Consider the following 20,766-nt stretch of genomic DNA (forward strand, 5'->3'; position numbering starts at 1 on the left):
TTCGAACAACTGACGCTAATATTCTCTTATAATTAGCAAGTCCAATCAGCACGAGGGAGCCGCTCCAGACATTTCATCAAATGACCGTTCGTCACCGGCAGGTAACGTTTAACCGAATTCTTTGTAAACCCTACACGAGGCTTGATCTATGGTCTTGGTCTTGGTCTTGGCCTATGGAACTGACCAAGTTTGGCTGACAAGAAGAAGAAACACTCAGCTGACATAACAAGTGGATGAAATAGTGAACAGCGGTTCATGATACGGATGCATATATCTTAATGTATTTTACTACGGGCTTATGCGCGTGAACCTTTCAGGACATATTTTCTAGTTTTTCGCAAAACAAAACACAGGTGCCTTGATTAAACGGGCCACCCCCTTTTCAAAGAGAGGGGAAAGATGCAGGCTCAATCAACTGGATTTGCAAGTGTATTTGAGAAATTAATCGTTGGAGGGACGAAACACTGTAACGTTTATGTCCACAAAAAATTTCGTATCGATATTGGTAATGACTTCAATTCAGAGATGCCCCACACAAAACAATGCAGATGTTATTAACAACATTGCGCAGTGGTGACAAAATTACACGATCTTAAGAACTTCCGTTTTTTTTGGATTCCACCTTGTAAAAGGCTATATTCAGCTTTCTGAACGTGGAGCCTAATGCTTATTCTTTGTGACTACATTTAGCACCGAGAAATCCCTATGAGAGCTGGTGTTCGGATTTCATTGTTTTCTATAATAGCACAAATCAATGATCAGTAAACTTACAAATTAACAAGCGAGGAGAGCCCACTGAACGCATTAGATTTAATGTTGTCGATGTTCATGGCTGTCAGGTGCCTGTCAAACAAAAAGAGTGTAACACAATCGAGAAATTAGTGAAAAGATGTAACGTATATTTTAATTAAAGATCACACTGCAGGGGACAGCCAACTAATAGTTAAGAAAAGCACAAACATCTCTGATCCGTGTTGCATTATATCAAAACCGTAGATAAGGAATATAAGGGCATCCAGTCCACTCGACGAAACAAGGCCTGTAGCCGTTGCGTACTCAACCTACAGATAAACCGAACAAAATCAAACAACAGACAAATCAAAATATAAGAATGAATCAAGTAAAATCCACTACGTGGCAGACATAAGAGCTTATAGATTTGTCCCAGATAGTAAAATCGGCAGCCAAACGAAACTAAACAAATCGCCATGGGACTAGTGTTGATGTCGATATGTCGTTAGAGCAAAAACATCATAACTCCATTTTCTTCATGTGTGGTTTTCAAGATTCAACCAATGGTTACTGGCGTATTTCACTGATATATACTGATTACAAGCCACAGAGAAGGCATTTTTATCTTATCCCCCGAGATTTATTGTATTCGATGTAATCTATTACAGTGGGTTGGTGTCAGGTTATTTTGGAATCAAAATCTCACTTTTAACTTTTTATAAGAGTTTAAATATTTAGAAATCATTGATCACAATTTTCTAAATTATTCTAAACAAAAACTAGCATGAATTTGTGTGAACGTTTATTGCGTTGATTTATTCTTATTTTCATCATGTTCCCGAACTGAAAACGTCTGCATCAGTTTAAATTCAAGGTAGCCTGATACATGAATACAGTCTATTTGTGTTCAGAAGTAACTCGCCTTCCAGTTTGTGCTAAAACGTCGTTACCTGGGCGAACTTAACGCAAATTGCCATTTAAAGCCTTCTTTGTTCAAAACGTTGAATCTCAAAATTCGTCAGAGTTCATTTCTTTGCGATGAGACAACTTGAATAACGTTATTCGAAAAGCCCCTAAGTCAAGCCAAATGACCAAGATTAAATACTTGCTTAATATCGTTTATTTTTTACAATTGAAAAATGCTCAAGTGTAGAGAATTTTATGAGAAAAAAAACGCAAACTTTGCGGAAAATACAAGAATATTGAACACAATGGCATTTGCTTCAAACGCTTTTAAACAACATGCTTTAGATGCAAGAGGGAAGCTCCATTTAACTTCGAGCTGATTAGGGGCTTCAATATTAATTGGTGATTTAACTTCTTAGGGTCATCTGTCCCAGTCTCCTGCGAGGGGTGTCTGGAAAAGTGTCAAGGAGATCTGCTTCGTCTAGACTGGTTCATAGACCACTTCAATGTCGACATCTGTGTCATTTTTCCCACTTCTTGCTTCAGATAGAGAGTTTGGCCGCTTTATTCCTAACACGGGTATCTGGGGTTTGTGACAGAGGTGGTAGCAAGTCAGTATTTGTAAGTCCAAGTCAAGTCACTTGTAAATTGTTGCAATCTAAACCAAGTCACAAGTCATTTGGTCCAGTCACTAGTCAAGTCGCAAAGCAGTTTGGTCCATAAAAAAGCAAGCCACATGTCTTTTCCTTCAAGTAGGCCTACAAGATATTTCACTGTAAAAATTAAACAGGGCCTGGCACCAACTGAAGACTTATAATTTGAGACAGATGAGTTTAACTCACTTGAGTTACAAATACACGTACGCACTTACTATTTATTATGCCATAACAATTTCCATGTGTACCACTACACTTTTACGGTACGTGTACATGTCCAGTAATTCTTTAAGAACTGTCAAGTGATACCAAATGTCTGCCACTGTGTCCACCCAGTTAGATTATAGCTGACTGCCAGCAATTAGACAAGGGCCTAGTTTCTATTCATGAAATTTTCCTTTTATTTATTTTCCTTTTAATTATTTTCAAGCCACAGCCAAGTGATCAGTCCTAGCCTTAGGCACAGACGACCGATGTGGAAGTCCAAAGGAAGTCTTATGCCAATTATTTTAAGACCACAATTGGTTTAAGAAGATAAGCCTGAAGGTAATACCCAGGTGTTGGGCTCTCTGCAAGCTTGCTTGTAGTTTCGTGAATATTTCGATGTTTCTCCCCTCCCACACAGAATGTCGTCTAGCTGATTTTGGAATGTACCCATAGATTTAGAAGGTTGTTTCATCAAAGAGGACTTGAAATGACTTGACAGAAAAGATTTTTCAGATTTCCCCTCCCAGTGGTGGGCTAAAGGTTACTACTCCTTCCGATTTTGCGTCAAGTAAGTGCTTGTGACATAGGCCTAGACCTATTTTATCTCAAGCTGAGAGAAGACCGTGCAGTCGTGGAACGTATACTTGAAATCCTCAACAACTAGCCCTTTAGTTATCATTTTCCCTTAAATGAATTTGTTTGGAACGTGTAGATCGACACTGGTTTTGACTATGTCTAGGCTAGTTCATCTCTCGACGTCCTTTAGAATACCGGCTTTGATTGTAAAGAGTGGGGAACACCGTGTCGCTGGCTCGCCTCGATAACAGTAGTAGGGATTGGAGAGTTCTGGACCACACGCCCTTTTCACCCCCTTTCACACATCACACTCACCGCTCGCTATGCTCGCTCAACTTTTGACCCCGGCGCCGCCCGCTCGCTCGCTGGGTAAACAACTCGTGACTAGCGCCGGGGATTTCCACTTCACTGACCTTGAACTTTTGACCCCGGCTGTAAACAACTCGTGACTGGCAATCACTCGCGAGAAAAAATTGATAAAAAAATAATAAAAATACATAAAAATAAATGGTAGATCAAACTACGTGAATTGTTTTTTTTTTTTGCAAAGACACGAGTAATTCGGTTGACTTGATAGATTCGTACGATTGCTCTCGTTGTTTTAATTCAAAAAGTTTACGCAAATGCATCGGTTGTAAAGAATGTCGCAATTGTCACGAATGTCAAGACTGCGTCAGATGTAAGTACTGCTTCACCAGCGACGATTGCGGTAGATGTATAAATTGCGTGGCTTGTTTTAATTCATACGACTGCAGAAATTCGAATGCCTTGGACAGTTGCGAGGACTGTTACGACTGTGTCAATTGTATCGAGTGTTTTGGTTGTACGTACTGCACCTGCTGCGTGAATTGTGACGAGTTGGAAGGAATGGATCACGTGGTGCTCGTAGACGACAAGCATAAAAAGCTGAGGCACGCGCGAGAGAACGAGTCACTGCCCGATTCATCGACTAAACTCGACGCGGACTTATACAAAATTGGATTAATTATTGAATACAACGCTGACGTCGAAATCCCGCCTGAATAAAAATGAGAAAAATTTTAGAAACCTAATTATAAATAGAACATGTCAACTCAAATGTATATCGTCTCAAATGACCACAAACGTCTAAATGCCGGCAACAAAAACCCAAAAATTACCTATGGCCCCTTTGACTCTGAAAATTTAGTCATTTTAAGACCTACAAAGTGTTCTTCTAAGATCGCTTATCGCCACGAGGGGCAAAACAAACGCCTGTTGATTAGACTCGAAGACCCTTGTTACGGAGTCAACCCAGTTTACAAATATGGTACTAAGGAACCTACTGGTCAAGACCAAATTTGTTATCAGATATCTCCCGAGACTGAGTCGTTGCTATTACGCGTAAATGACGAAGTTTATAGTTATTTTAAAAACTTAACGGATAAGATGATGGAAGATCTTCCCGTGATTACTCGTAACTCTTTTAAAGTGTCTCAAAAACTAGATGACATACCCGATAGGATCAATTGCTTAGTTAAACCGGCTTACACCGATAAAAGTAGGATGTATGTTAAGATCAACTATGATGCCAACTTGGTGGACAAATCGCGTAAAGAAATCGACCGCGCTCTTTTTGCGAACAAAAAATGTGACGCGATCTCTTTGATCTCTCCTAAAGATATTTACTATGGCGCCCACGGTTCACTTTCTTGCGGGGCGAGCGTTAGGTACCCAGTCACGTCGGCTATGCTCACGGTTGAAGAAAAACCTTGCTTTTGGGAAGCGTTTGATTAAAGATAAGTTAGTGAAAGTCAATTTAACCTCGGTTATCCCGGGGTTATTTTTTTTTCTTTTTTTTTACTTTAAATAAATAAACCCTTATATAAAATGACTGATGCAGAACTTTGCCACTTGTTGAATATAAAGGAAGTACACATAGCTGGAAGCGGGCAACAAAGTCAACCGAGGCCACCTTGCAATCACCAAATATTTGAAATAGATGAAAGATTTGCGTGTAAAAATTGCGGCCAATTTTTTGGGTGGGTTTCTTCGTACACCCCCGCAGACATGGGAGATAGATACTACAAGCATCACGTTCGGAAAAAACCCAAGCCGCCAAAATCGAGAAAAACCCTACAAAAATATAACATTTGTTTTGAAAACGGCGAAGCAGGTGAAATAGAATACAAGTTAAACCAAGTTTTAAACGGTAAGATCTCTCAAGGTAAACCGTTGAAGGCTTTAATCGCAGTGTGTTATCAAGACACAACTGGGGAAACCGAATCTAAAGTGAAAGATCTATTTCAAGTTTCGGATAAGCACTGGGAAAACGCTATGGAGAAGTTTAAAAATAGTTTAATTTAAAAATGGAAACACGTACGTTTTACTTGACTGAAAATCCTCAAACGTTTGAATTAAAAAACGAGATTAACAACATTAAAGGCGATAAAGTAGTCCGAGTCAAAAACATTCAGCTTCAAACTGAATGTTTATACGTGGCGCAAGACACCGACATTCAATGGGATACAAATTTGGACAGAAACGAAAAAAGAAGAAAAGAGACGGCTCCAAAACTTATCTTGAAGGGAATGAAAGAACCTATATATGCTTTGCTAGCTCCAAGTTTGACTCAACCGTTGCCCGAGTCGCAAAGAGGAAGCATCGTGGTGTCTACCGGGTACTACGGAATCGATTGGTTTAATTTTATTTTAAACGCCATCCCTGGAGTAAGTTTTAAGGTGCACTCGGAATCGAAAAAAGTGACCTTAACCATTACGGATCCCAATCTCAAATTGCGGCTCAATAGAGAGGTGGCTAACTTGTTAAACTTACCCGAAAACAAACTTTCACCCAATGTTATTTATATAGGTGAGTATAACTCAACTCCTACGTTTATTCACTGTCAACAATTGGATCACTCCATCAATTTTTATAACGGAAAGTCTTCTAACCTGCTTGACGTTATCTCTTATGAATCAACGAATAAAACACCTAAAAAGCTATTATCTCGCAACATAGGCAAATTGACCTTTTCTTTGAGAAACGAGCGAGATGAACTCTTGAACAACGTCGGCAAAATTTTGATTGAATTAGATATCTATCAATAAAATGGAGAAGATATTGAGACCCACACATTTTACTTGACTAAAAATCCGCAGACATTTAAACTTGAAAACGAGATCAAAAATGAAGAAGGTAACAAACGTATCTGCGTCAAAAATATTCAGCTTGAAAAGAAGTTTTTAAACATTACGAGGGAGACAGAGATCGAGTGGGAGTTGAGAGAGATCTTATCGCCTCCAGTCCATTCTAGACAGGACTTTATTGATGCGTTGGCGCAAAAATACATCGATATATATACAGGTGAAAGAAATGAGATTGAAGAACCGACTTTTCGCTTAATAGATATTTTTTTTGGATTTTTTGAAGCTACCCAAAATTTTTTAGCAAACGTAAATAAATATGCTGAAAATTGGAGCTATAACATTTCTCGAATAATATTATATAGATTACACATGTTATCTATAATACAAGCAATAAAAGACAAATTTATTGATTGTTCTTCTTTTTATTTTGGCGAAGAATATGAACCTGCGTATTTTAATTATCCGCTGGATGATGATTTTTTTTATCAGATTATATGCAAGTTATTATAGAAAAATGAGAAGAGATATTTGGTTTTTACGTTATGACAAAATTTTTAGTGAACATTTTTTACCTTTTTCTTGGAAACCTGGTTCGACTGTTTATTCAATAAGAGGTGTGTCTACTACTGATCATAATCTTCAAGTAGTATTAAGCAGCATTTATCACTCGTTGCATAAAATTTTTGATGGACTAGACTATGGAGTTTATCTCACAGATGGTCATATTAGCCATGCACCAGAGCTAACCGAAGAAAAACAGGCGTTTGTTTGGGATACCGTGACTTCTACCATTAAACCGAGCCAAGAGCGTTTTAATTTTGGACTACTTTATGCCAATAAAGCGTTTGTAGTCAGTAAGTATATCTTCGTCTTTTAGTATAAGTATCACCCTTGAACCCGGGTATTACGGAATCGATTGGTTTGATTCTATTTTAAACGCCATCCCGGGTGTTATTTTTAAAGTTTACAAAGAATCTCAAATAGTAACCCTGTTAATTTTTGACCCGTATTTAAAACTAAAACTAAACAAACGCGTGGGTCAATTGCTCGGCCTGCCCCAAGACGAACTACAAAGCATAGTTGTATACAAAGGCAAGTATGACATTGATAGTATCAAATATCTGTTTATACACTGCGAGCAGCTCGACCCAAATTATAACTTTTATGACGGGAAGTCTTCGACGGTACTCGACACCAGAGACACAGATTTATGCAATTTAGAGGTCAACCCCACCTGTAAAAGGCTCGTAGATCGCAATATAGACGAACTCACCTTTTCTTTAAAAAGCGACAAAGGTAGGTTAGTAAGCGGCGAAGGAGATGGAATTTTACTCGAGGTGAATATCGTTTAAAAACTCTTAATTATAAAAGATGACGACTAACATATACCCTGATTTGACTTTAAACTCGGCTGAAACGAGCGAAGCGAGTGAGACAAAGGTTTACAGACTCAGAAAGATCGAAGAAATTAAATCTCAAATCCAAAGAGAACGCGACGCAAGGGAAAATAGTTACAAAAAGATCAAACAACTTTTAAGATACGTTCAGATACGTAGAGCACGGCGTGGAAGCAATTGGAGTCACATCGGCAGCCGTAGGCATTCCCGCTATTTTGGGAGTGATCACCGGACCCGTCGGGCTCGTGATGGAAGGCGCTGCTATTGGCGCGTTTTGCTTTTACGCGGTTCTAAAGTACCCCTCCCGTAGACTCACCCACAAAACTAAAAAACATGACCAAATTCGAATTTTGGCAGACGCTAAATTAAACACCATCGAGGAATACGTATCTCACGCGATTGAAGACGGTAACAAATCCCATGAAGTATTTGTCCTTATTTTATCTGAGCTGAAAAAGTTTAACGAGATGAAAGAAAAGATCAGATCGCGTACGTCTACAAAATTGGGGGCGAGCAAAGCGAGCAGCGAGCGAAGCGAGCAAGAATTTGAACGTCAAGTCAACGAAAGAGCAGAAGCGCTGGCCAACGAACGGGCGGCGGTTTTAAAAAAAGATCTTATGAAAAAACTTGGCAAATAAGTTTTACAAAGTCGGTTGAGTACGAGCGTAGCGAGAACGAGCGTAGTGAGTATAAAGAGAAACCAGAATGTTTAAGGTGTTCAAAATTACCAGAATCACGACCCGCTTATCAAAATTTAGTCTTTCCAACAGCGCCTCCTTTTTAAAAGTCTTTTAAAATAAATGGGAACCAACTTTAGTCAGTTAAACATTGTAGTAAACAAAGACGATTCTTTTACGGCAAACATCCTTGATATGGCAACACCTTATAAATTAGAACACGTTACCACAGATGAAGTGGTAAATAGATGGCACTCGGATCCGTTGGCATTTTATCAAAACCAATTAAATTTTGCGATCTATTGCGCGACGACGGCTTGTGGACTCGACTTTGGGAAAATCGTCGTCACGGACCCATATATATCCGCCTTGTACAACTTTCACATATATTACATGGTAAGAAGAATCTTTAACTCGTGTGATTTTCCTTTACCGTCTGATAGCATTTTTGATCCGGTTAATAATAATTACGATCGTGGGAAGCTTATAAGTGTTTGCAACGACTTTAGAGTTGACCCAGATATGAACTTTAGGCAAAAAGTCGATCTCTATACAAATGGCCTTGGTACCGCTTATTATTTTGACCGAGCCGGTTTGATGAACACGGGTGTTAGACAGTGGTTGCCCGTACCAGGAAACGATTATACTCCAAAATTAGATGCTGATGAGGTAGACAAAGACTGGGTCGCAACTTATTTAGGTCTCAGGTTAGGCGCCACAAAGCCTAACCTTTCTTTTGTACACAAAGTCATGCGACTCGGTTACTCTAAGGTTGACTCTGGCGTAACGGCGGATTATGTAGTGGACTATATCGCGCAAGACCCAAAAGTTGCGACTACCGGGTGGTGGGGTTTTATACCTCGCGAAACGACCCAGTTGACAGAAGTGGGAACTAGAAAAATGAAGGAATCTATTCGAGCTTACGTCTACGCGTTACTCGGAGCACAGGCGCAGACCAAGGCAAGTGTCTTTGACCCTGGAAAAGGATTAGAATCCCAACAGCAATTTATTACGATTGTGGAATCTTTAATTAATGCGGGCCCCGATCTCGAAAAGTCGATCAACCGATTTCAAGATACACTACAATACGCGAAAACACCATTGGATTATGTAATAGGTACAGGGCTATATCTGATACCTTCAGACATGGACTTACGCGTAGGCACTTTTGAGGGTTATAACAATAATTTAATAGTCGCGACTAAGGATATGAAGACTGGTCGCATACCAGGTCTAAATTTAAACCCGGTGGTTAAAGACAGTTTTAATCCACCAAACGCAACGCCCCCGATCACCGAAGAACCAAACGCAACGCCCCCAGTCACCGAAGAACCAAGCGTCACTGAAGAACCAATCAAAACTCCCCCAGCTAGAAAGCCTTTGGATGTCCACAACGAAGAGAAACTGTCTTTAAGTATTGGAGCAATTGTCGTTGGTTTAATACTGTACAAGATTTTCACTTAAACGGTTTGAATTAGAGCAAAAAAAAAAATTCACCCCAAATTTGGGATGAATTTTTAAATCTCTTTTTACCCATTCTTTTGCACGTACGTTAAAAGAAAAACACCCAAGCCTACGAACAAGGTCCACACGTGATCTGCCACCCATCCGACAGCTTTACTCGCCTGGTCAAAAAACCAACTCAAAATGCTACCGATGATCCCAGGCAAAGCTGCTATAGCGCTTACCCCGAGTTTTTTTAACACGTTAGCCAGGTTTTTTAGTTGCTGTTTGATCCAATCGGTGACCGTGGGTTCAGGCGTTGGTTTAGGTGCGGGTTCAGGCGTTGGTTTAGGTGTTGGTTTAGGCATTGGTTTAGGTGCGGGTTTAGGCGTTTCACTCGCTCCAACACCCCTAACGCCAGCCACTATACTACTAACGATGGTACTTATCGCTAAACTAATAGCCGTTAAAATGCTCGCGATCGTGACGCCTTGTTCTCTAAATAAAATATTAATTCTCTCACGCAGCGTTAAATCTTTACCTAGAGCTGTTTTAATCGTTTCTTTTAACATTCTAAGTTGGTTTTTAAATCCTGAGGTTAAATCTTGTTGTTGTGTAATGGTTGCTTCTAACTCGTTGTTAAGATCTTCGAGCATTTTAAACTCTGATTCTTTTTGTTCTTGAGTGATACCCGGCTCCTTCAACGCATCTTCGGTTGTCTGAATATTTTCTTTTAATCTAGCAATCTTAGCTTCTACGAGTTTTAATTGACCCCTTTCTAAATTCATGTTATGGATGTAACCTAAAATCTCTCTTGGTTCATATTCTGAAAGAAGAGGGTCAAAGTCTCTATACCGACCCGCTATGTCTTGAAGTTTGTCGAGCGTCTCATCGAGTTGGTCTACGGGTACTTCATTTTCTAAAACGACTTCCATCTCTTCCATTGATCGAATAGCGGGGTTTTTGTAGTCTTCTAACCCTAAAGTGCGTCTAATAAAATCTATGCCACCTTCTTTTTCTAAGGTAGACAACGCGCGAAACCGTCGTCCACTTTTATCTATTTTTAATCTTGTCAGACGGATTTCTTTGTCTCCATGGGTTACGTAGAGTATTCCTTTCCAATCAAGGCTAAATATATTTAGGTCTTTTATGACTGGGTTAACTCCGTCAAATTTTTCAATCTCATCGTAAAAGCTATCCATCACATCTTCAACTAACGCTAGTCGTAAGTCATAGGTGGTCACCCCCGGCCTCAATATGGGGTCATTTCCTTCTGCAAGGCTCGTTTCTTGTAGCGTTGTATCAAAGGTATCGTCCCATTCTATGTCATCTTGGTCGTCTTGTTCGTCTTGTTCGTCTTCATCCATTTAAAATAAGAAAACTTAACTAGTACTACTCATAGGAAATGTTGGGGGTAGAATACCTTGTGACACCAACCAACCCTGGGTAGCCAATGCACCGCTAGACAGCGCAGTCAATTTTAACGCGTCTTCGGCGGTCAACTTATTTAGGTCTGGTGGTTTGACCTTGAATAACTTGCTCGATAGCATTGCGTAACCTAGTGATAGTCCCGAGACGACGGCGCCGTGGTAAACAGTATTGGCGATTCCGTTTACGTCGATTGATTTAGCGTTACTCATATTTATATATAAAGAACTTTTAAATAAAGTGAGCAAAGCGAGCGAGGATTTATTCCATATCCAAATCCGGTTCTTGGTTCGCTACGCTCGTACTTGCTTCTTGCTTTGGTTGAACGCTAATTTGTCGTGCACTGGGTTGTGAACTGCTCGACTTGTTTCTCCAAATTAAGTAGACCGCAAGCGCTGAGACGACCAGTCCACCGAATATCAAGCTTCTGTTTTCAAAGGCCGTTTGGGTAAAGCTAGATTTTTCGGTGTTTTCTTCACTCGGTTCACCCGCTAATTTCATCTTGACTAGTTGTTGCTTCATCTTTTTGTTATGCTCAGCCAATTTTTTACCCTGCTCTACACGCTTTGGATTTTTGGCTTTAGTACTCCTTTCAGTCGTAGTTTCTTCAACTCGCTTAGTAACTGACTTAACTGCTTTCTCCGGTTGACTCACTTTGTTTTCCTGTTGCTGGCTCACTTCCGTTGTACTCCCTTTGGTCTCCTGTTGCTGATTCGTTTGATTTACTTCTGCTTCTGTTGTCATCTTCTTTTAATATAATAGAACTTTTGTTGAACTCTAGATGCTTAGTGGTAATTAACATAGTTGTAAGTGGAGACAAGTACACACCGTATTTGTAACAAACCTCGGTAAGTAGTCTACCCATAGTTTGGCTGATGATAGGGTCGTCGTTTAGATCTTTAGTAAGTGCTTCCTCTGATTTTATGTTGACGTTAAAGCCCAAAAATTCAATCGGAGTAGCTATTCCTAGCCTGCGAGAATACAAACTTAAAATCGAGTAACCGAGAGTTTTAACGATTTCTTTCCCAAACTTAACTTCGTACAAATTAAAAAGCTTTTCTTGATCTTTGGGTGAAAGAGCTTCGATCTCTTTGATTGAAAATTTTTTGCCAAGGTATTTTTTGCCCTCGCCCGAGGCAGCTATCGCGCAAAGTCAGTCTTTGTGGTTGATTTCAGTTGATTCGTTGTTCGCTCCGCTTCGCTCGTTGAGTATGCTTTTGATGTCGTCCATTTAAATATATACGTTTTAAATTTGTTGTAGGTATGCTTTAGGTGTAGGTACTCGATCGTATAGTAACTTAAATTAGCTGCTATAACTAATTGAATAACTAGCTGAACGTATTCTAGCACGGTTATCATTTAATACAAAGCAAATAAAATTTAGTTACAACCGAGCTATATCAGCCCAGCTGTAACAAAGTAAAGCAAATAAATAACTACCTTTCTAGCGTTGAACTAAATAACTTACGGGCTGTTCGGTATTTAAAATTAGCTTGGTAAATTTCACGTCGCGTAGGTGTCTTTTAATCTCTTCTCTCTTTTCGTCCGGTACAACGTCATTCTCATCGAGACATTGGTCAAACGAATTACCATCCTTGCAGTGAAATATCGCGGTCCAAGCGGTATTCTCGCGAAAGTCTTTTAAAACAGAATTGTACTTTTGCGTTAGAAGCCAGCACGAATGAAGATAATGTCTACCGCTAAAAGCCATTTTAGACAACGCGCAAACTGAACCACTGTTAGACTTCTTTCGATATTTAATAAATTGATCGGCCGCGCAGTCGTCGATAATAAACAAAGTATTTATCCCATCGAATACTCTCTGATAAAGTTCAATCTCCTCATTTAGTTTTAGTCTTTCCCGATCTAGGTCACATAGGTAGACATTTTCGTCGGTGTATATCCACAGTCGTTCTAAATACGTTTTATTCTTAAAAAGGGTCGGGCAGATGATAACGATAGCTTCAAACGTAAAACGGTATTCCGTCTCTAAAAGATTTAAGATCCAGTTGGTCTTCCCCGATCCAGTCTTGCCCACGATTAAGGCACAATGGGGATTTCTAAACATCTGACTCATTTAATAAACCAGACTTTTAAAATTTCCGTCTTCTACCGTGAGTTGAGAATCCATTACTAGGAATACGTACATCGTCAGCGGTCCTGTGGTTTCGGCCGTTCGTTCCATCTGTATAGAAATATCTCCTCCTCCACCGAGAGGCCGACCCGATCCGTGGGCAGAATTATCGTCGGAACTTCTGAAGTCGAGCCACAAACCGTACTTGTCTTTTAGATAGTCTGCCATGTCTACCCCGATTAAATTTAGGTCTTTCGCTACCGCTCTCGCTGACTCGGTGTCCGAGTCTCCAAAATATTTAGTGACTTCATTCCAATGTTGATACTCAAACAGACCCTGCGAGTACAATTGATTTGGTTTCCCTTCAACCGTCACAACCGTTTTTGTGATGTGTGGATTGTAAAATTTTTGCGGGCTCTTGACCGCCGGTTCTCTAAACAGGACCAATACACCTTTTAGGCTTCTAATACTCTGGTCGATGCTAATGTTCCATAGCGTGTCACTCTTGTTTACCGCTTGCTTCTTCCACGAGTGAATCCGGTCGAATAGGTAATACATCGTTTTTTGTTTCTCAAGGTTTGCGCCAAGTCTCGATTGGTAACAACTTCGTATTCCAATGTCAGGTCTGAAATGGAGTACTCCGCGGCGGTATCTGTCGCGTTAACCACTTTGTCGTGTCCGTTAAAAGTTAGTTGATATGTCAGAGGCTCTTTAAACCACGAAGGATAAAATGGGGTATGATCCGTCAACATCGGCGTGTCCAGTGGAATCGCATACCTGTTTTTAAAAGCGTCGGCAATTGCCTTGTCCTTACCGTCGTTTGCGGCGTCATTAGCATTGTCAGGCCCTAGACGTATCTTGGCTACGTTTTCTTTCTCTAGTCCAAAGTACGCCATATTTTTGGTCTGCGACGGGGGTAACCAATTGTCCTTAAAATTGTGAAATACGTCAGCATCCAGGTAGCTTATTTCTGAAACCAGGTTTCTCGCCACGTTGTTATAAACTGTCCGGTTGTCGTCCGAGGCGCCGTCTAGATCCAGTTTAAAAGCCAACTTTGCCGTACCGGGTACCATGACTTCGTCCATACCTAAAGCCGGAAATTTTACGTTCAACGTGTGACCCGCGGCTATAGTGCTCGGGTTGTGCGTAATGGTGACCTCGCGCCTTTAGCCTTTGATCGCGCGAGGAACTTTAAGTCTGCGACTTGGGTTAGGCTTTTTGGTGTACATCTTACTTTTATATAATAGTAACCTTATTTTAAAAATGGCTAGTGCTTTGATGATGGTTGGAGGAGCAATAGTGAACGCCTTGGCATTCACAGGCTCAATTTTTTTATTTAGCAGTTTATCAAAAGATAACGTCGACGAAGAACGAAAGCGTCACGACCTCGCGTTAGAACAATTGGCGCAAGCAAAACAAGAGTGGGAAAAAAACCGCGTACACCTGTTAGACTTTTTAAATGAACGAAGGCAACAAAAACTCAGGAGCCAGCAGAAATTTGTAAACATAGACGAAGCCATACGAGATTATGCGTATGTTTGGATTATAGGTGGAACTGCGATAGTCGGGTCGTTGGCTTATCGGTACTCCCTTCGGTCGTAGCTCGCTACGCTCGCTCGATACGTGTAACTTATTTTAAAATGGAGAGAGAATTTTCAAAGTTGTTTTACAGTCCACAGGGTTACTGGCGAGGAGAAAGTGCTGTCGGTCGCCTCCACGAAAAGACTGGTGCAGACAAATCGGTCGTCAGAAACTGGCTAAAAAAGCAGGCCGTTTGGCAAATATACTTACCAAAACCAAATTACGTACCCAGACCTACAATGTTGCAATCAGAATCGATCGAACCTAATTACGCGCATCAAATGGACATTTTGTATTTACCCTGGGACCGAGTTAAAAGAAAAACATTTAAGTACGCTTTAACCGTAGTAGACGTGGGTTCCCGGTATAAAGAAGCAGAACCGTTGACCAGTAAAACCGCCGAGCAAGTGAGTGAGGCAATAAAGAAAATTTACGAGCGATCACCTCTGACCTGGCCCAAATTCGTAATGGTAGACTCGGGATCTGAATTCAAAGGCGAGTTTAAAAAGTTAATGACAAAAAATAAAGTACAAATTCAAGTGGGTGAACCTGGGGTACACAGATCTCAAGGAATTTTAGAAAGGTTTAACCGCACTTTAGCCGAAAGGTTATTTGGCCACCAATACGCTCAAGAAATGTTAAACGTGGGTGTGCGTAACGTGGAATGGGTGGAACGTTTGCCTCAAGTTATGAAATCGTTAAACGAGGAAAAAACGCGGTTAATCGATGTCGTTCATGCAGAAGCTATAAAATTAGCGAGCGGAGTGAAACAAACACCCAGTGCACCTGTAAGAACTACCCAAAGAGAACTTCCTCCAGACGCGATCGTTAGGTACCTTTATTACCCGGGCGAGCAAGAGGGCGGCACCGTCAGAAGGGCGGCAGATCCGATTTGGTCCGTGGACGTCTACCAAATTGAAAAGCGAACTAGTCAATTTAAACGGGTGAAAGGAAAACGCGTCAAAACGGGTCCAACTTTATACTACCTTTTAAACGGCCCGAATAGGAGTTTCGTCAAAGAGGAACTTCAGGTAGTACCCGAAGACACCGAATTACCGGAGTAGGTAATTTCCGTCAGCTCACTTCGTTTGCTTATGCCCGTAAGCCAACGTATCGATTCCATTCGGTAATATGTAGCGCTTTGTATCTAAAGGTGACAAACTAAGTTTATTTTGTGAAATGGTGAACACTCGATGTTTACCCGATCTAAATAGTTGTTGTTTATTGCAATAATGCGTTTTGTCAAATAGGCAGCTTTTATACATCCCGTGGGTTAAGCTTTTCTCGGTTACTACCTTGGAAACCCCTTTCGCCTTCTTTAAATTGTGATCAGTGGTTAAGATCGAATACATTTTTGGCCTAATACAAACGGCTTCTAAAATTGTTTTGCCACCAAATTTGTCTTTCATTTTGCCTATAACTTTTTTATTTTTGACGCTGTAAAGCGGATGATTGGGCGGGTAATTACTAAAGTCAAATAAATTACGCTTTTCGTTTAGGTAACCAGTTAAATCGTCAGAGCTTCGCTCGATTTGAACAAATAGAGAATCAGTGTCTGTGTAAAGTAAATTTACTTTTTCACCAAAAGTTGATTTTAGTTCGTTGTAGTAGAAATCGTACATTAACGTTTTTGAGATATCGAGAATACTTACACCGCAATAGATTGGCTTATTTAATTTTGTTTTGGTTCGGTACATCTCCACAAACGAAAGGGAACAGTCCTCAAATGGTACCGTCGATTTATAATTCGGTTTATAAGTTAATTTTTTGTATTTGTCTGCGTCTTGTACGTCTCTCAGTAAATGACCGTCAATTCGATATCCAACATTTTCCATCGTCTTGCCAAAGACCGAGTTGTTCATCAATTTGAAAAAGTCTTTCTCAAAATTAGACTTGGCCAATTTGCGCAATTTCGTGTTTTTGTCAATATAGCTTTTCATCCACGGCTTTTGACGGAAACGCAGTACCCGGTGAACTTCTTTGATCCACAACCCGAGTTTGAGATATTTTTGCAGTGTACGATAGTGAACCACGTATTTTTCTTTGGTGTCGAGAGTAGCCACGAGTTTGTCTACTGAGGTCACTTGCTCGCCATTACCAATTAAATCCTGTTGGTAACTCGAAAGCCATTCGTTCGGTACCGACATATTTTCGGGTGCGAGTGGAAAGTCATTATGTTTGTCATGGTGACGTTCCGGGTAATCCATAGAAATCTCAAACATGTAACCGTAGTCGTCAGTTAGTCGCAACTCTTGGATGTAATAATAATTGAATTTTTCTAAGTCTGTTTCCCAGGTAAATTCCCCTACAGGCAGATATTTGCTCATCGCCCAGCCGTATAAATTATTTGCGTCTAAGTACATGATCTGTGACTCTGGCTTATTCGGGTCGTAGTCGGGTAGTTTTGGATTATTGGCCTTTGCATATCGTTTGGCTCCCACAGAAGAAATCCCGCCTCTTTTGGCCCTTTCAAAGAACAAATGCATGTCGATGTCTGTCAGTAGTTCCAATTGGATGTCAGAGTATTTTAAGAGGGCATCCCACGACAGGCCCGGCGCCGTATAATGGTTGGCTGGGTCAAGGCCGCAGTGTTGTTTACAGACTTTGCGGAAGTTCTCAAAAACAGCCGCTAACAATAGCACGTCCGTTTCCACGTATAGGTCGTGGTAGTCACCTAGATTTTGGCAATTAAATTTTTCCCATACTGTCTCCGCACGAGCATATTCTTGCTCGGTTATTCCTCCCTGCTTCAGAGAGCTATAGAAAGCGTCGATAGGTGGGAGCCGTCTCTCTTGGAACCGATCAAAGGAGTCTATATACTCATAGGGGTAAATTCCCTTTTCCAAGAGTAAACTCGTCCTCCCTTCGGTCGTACTCGCTGCGCTTTTGTTTTCTGGAAACCTTTCGCAAAGTAAATTAAAATCATCGGGCGAACAATTTTTAACCAACCGATCTAGCGAAGCCGCCATAAAATCAAGTGTGCATAATCAAGTGTGCGTCGTATTTCTCCAAGTTGTGTAAGATCACCGGAATGGGTGTTTCATCGACCACTATTCTTAACTTGAGATTACAACTAGCGTGCGCTGGGCCTCGGTACTTCCCCGTCACGTGACAATGATCTCTAACCTTTCTAAAATTGTTGATTGGTTTTTTGCAATCTAAACATACCCATTCTCTGAACCCAGCTTCATTTTTATGACAGAAAGCAATTTTGTCAGCTTTTGTTTTTGGTTCATTTGGAATATCACACTGACATTGAGATTCGTTCGCTTTCGCTCGATCTATCAACTTTTCGCAGATCCAACATCTATTACATTTTTCGTAAATTTTTTGTAACTCGGGTGACCAGATCAACTTCGCTTTGTTTTTAAACGTTTCGTTGATATTCTCTGTTTCCTGAGAAAGTGACCCTACAAAATCAACAGCCGCGTCTTGACCTCTGTAAGTCTTTTGGCTAGTGCAAACTCCATCGCATCTGACGACAGCGTATGAGTATCCGCAAGGCTTGTGAATCTGTGTTTTGACCGTGTTTGTATCGGTCGGCGGTAATTTTTCTAAAACAGACTCAAAATTGGCGTAAATGACAAAAGGCGCGTCTTGTTTATTTTTGTAATTTTTGAACTTGAGTATATGCTCACCTTTGACCGGCAACTCGACCGTACATGTGGGAACGTTTAAGCCTTGACAATCTTCTTTGTGTCTGATTAACTTTTCTTCCGTTTGGAAATGCGACATGCAATTGAAACACCAGTGTTTTGGGCCGTTGTGATGATCGACGCCACTCGTTAACCTAGAAATATTTTCAGTCCAACAGTAGTGATTTTCGTCACCTTTGTTAAAGTAAAGTAAATTGATCGGTTCTTCTGGACGCTTGCTTTTGTAAAGAATGTAAAGACCGTCTTTTTTGGTGTAACTAAACACATTGATCGTCAATCTATTTTGCGATTCGATACGAGGGATTTGTGAAATCAGTGTTGGAAAGCTTGTGTTTGTAAAATTTAAACCATCTGATTCTGACCGGTAGGTCGAAGGCCGCTCGTCATGTATTTTATATTTTGAATTTGTTTCTAGCTGACTTTTGACTCCGTCTGAATATAATTTTAAAGCTGCTCTCAACGCCCATCGGACACATTCTTGATCTTTATTTTGGACGTTTATGATTGCTTTTTTGTCTAACAGTTACTTAGGCAACGGAATGTAAGAAGAACCCACTAGATTATATCTAACCACGTTGATGTAAAAAGCGACAACTTTGTCAAAGATCCAACCCGAGCCTTTTTGTGTATGAGCCTCAACCTCTTTTATTTGCGCTTCGCGTTGTTCAGCGAGTGCATTTTTAATGTCGGCTTTATTTGCGACGGCATCATTGTCACTCGGAAAGGGGAATACGCCAAATTCAGTTTTTTCAGGTTTTTCCAATCTAAACTGAACTTTTAGAGCCGTTTGCAATTTGTACGAACCAATTTCTTTTAGTTCTTCCAAAGCTTTTTTCTCGATGACAGTTTTGTAAAAATCAAAAAAGTGTACCAGGTCATATTCAAAGAAATGGGGTATCAATTCCCAATTGCGAAAATTACCCTGAAAGCGCCTGACGTTTCTAATGTCGACTTCCGCAATTTCCTCGGGCTTAGTGTAAGCTTTAATCGCATCAATAAAGTCCTGTTTGACGTATCTGTCTTTGTTTGCATAAGGAATATTATATTTTTGCACCGTTTTCAACAGCTGCCGATATGACTGACGCGGGAGATATCTAAATTGTTTTTGATCTGCCCGTATAGCTTCAATGAGCTCGGGTTTAGTGTGAGATTTACGGGTGATTGCCGGTAATGGGATGTTATACCGCTTGACAAAATCTTCTAAAAACGCCTTCTTAAATCGATTAAAGTTCGTTAGTAGAGGCCGGTGTTGTGGTTTGCTCATGTCTCTATTTATGTGTAGATCTCTAAAATTTTCATCATTTTTTTCTGACGCCTTGACTTGACATGTTTTTTGTATATTGTTATTTTTATATATAGACCATTTATTTAAGGCGGTTGTAAATATAACGTGTTTTGCTTTGAACAGAGCCATGCTTTAAGTAGAGGTCATGAGTTCAGACCGGAAAAGCAAGGGGAAATCCCTTTTTGTTTGCGAGTGAGTGCTGGTGCAGGCCGGTGCCAGTCACGAGTTGTTTACAGCCGGGGTCAAAAGTTCAAGGTCAGTGAAGTGGAAATCCCCGGCGCTAGTCACGAGTTGTTTAGCCAGCGAGCGAGCGAGCGCGGCGCCGGGGTCAAAAGTTGAGCGAGCGTAGCGAGCGGTGAGTGTGATGTGTGAAAGGGGGTGAAAAGGGCGTGTGGTCCAGAACTCTCCAATCCCTACTACTATAACTGTCTCAAAGTTGTCTCCTCGATACATAAGGCCTACCACTGTATTTCTGAAGATTGGCAACAGCTTCTGGGCAAATTGTATTGCACCTGGTTTCATGCCGAATTTGACAAAGATTTGTTTGTCATTCTTAATATCCTGGGTCAGGCTTTTACTCTGAAGTACATGTTAGTATTTCCTAGTCAATTTCTGTGTGTAATGTTGTGCTGTATGTAGCGTGCTGGTGATTGTCGTGACAGTCTTGTCTGAAATCCCAAGGTCATTCGTTTTGGCAAGGAAGCCATCTGGTTGGAGTTTCGTCGTTCTCTGTTTATAACTTTTAATGTTGTATAGTGATCAGTTTGTCGTATAGTATTAGTAAGGTTTTTATAATGTAGCTATCAACTATTGACACTTAAAGTTTGTATTTTTAATTTACATTTAAATTTGTTTTATGTGTGCAAAAAGGCCAAAGTAATTCCCTTCAATGGGATAATAAAGTTATATTGAATTGAACTGAATTGAACGTGGGGCCGAGTTGATTCTGCTGTTGATGACAACAAATTTTGCTGTAGTTCCACATATATTTTTACTGATTATCGTCTGGAATTTCCTTTCACAGGTAAAGTCGTTCTGAAA

Source organism: Acanthaster planci, linkage group LG01 (assembly GCF_054643075.1).
Source record: "Acanthaster planci isolate LZ-2023a linkage group LG01, COTS_SCS, whole genome shotgun sequence".
NCBI lineage: Eukaryota > Metazoa > Echinodermata > Asteroidea > Valvatida > Acanthasteridae > Acanthaster > Acanthaster planci.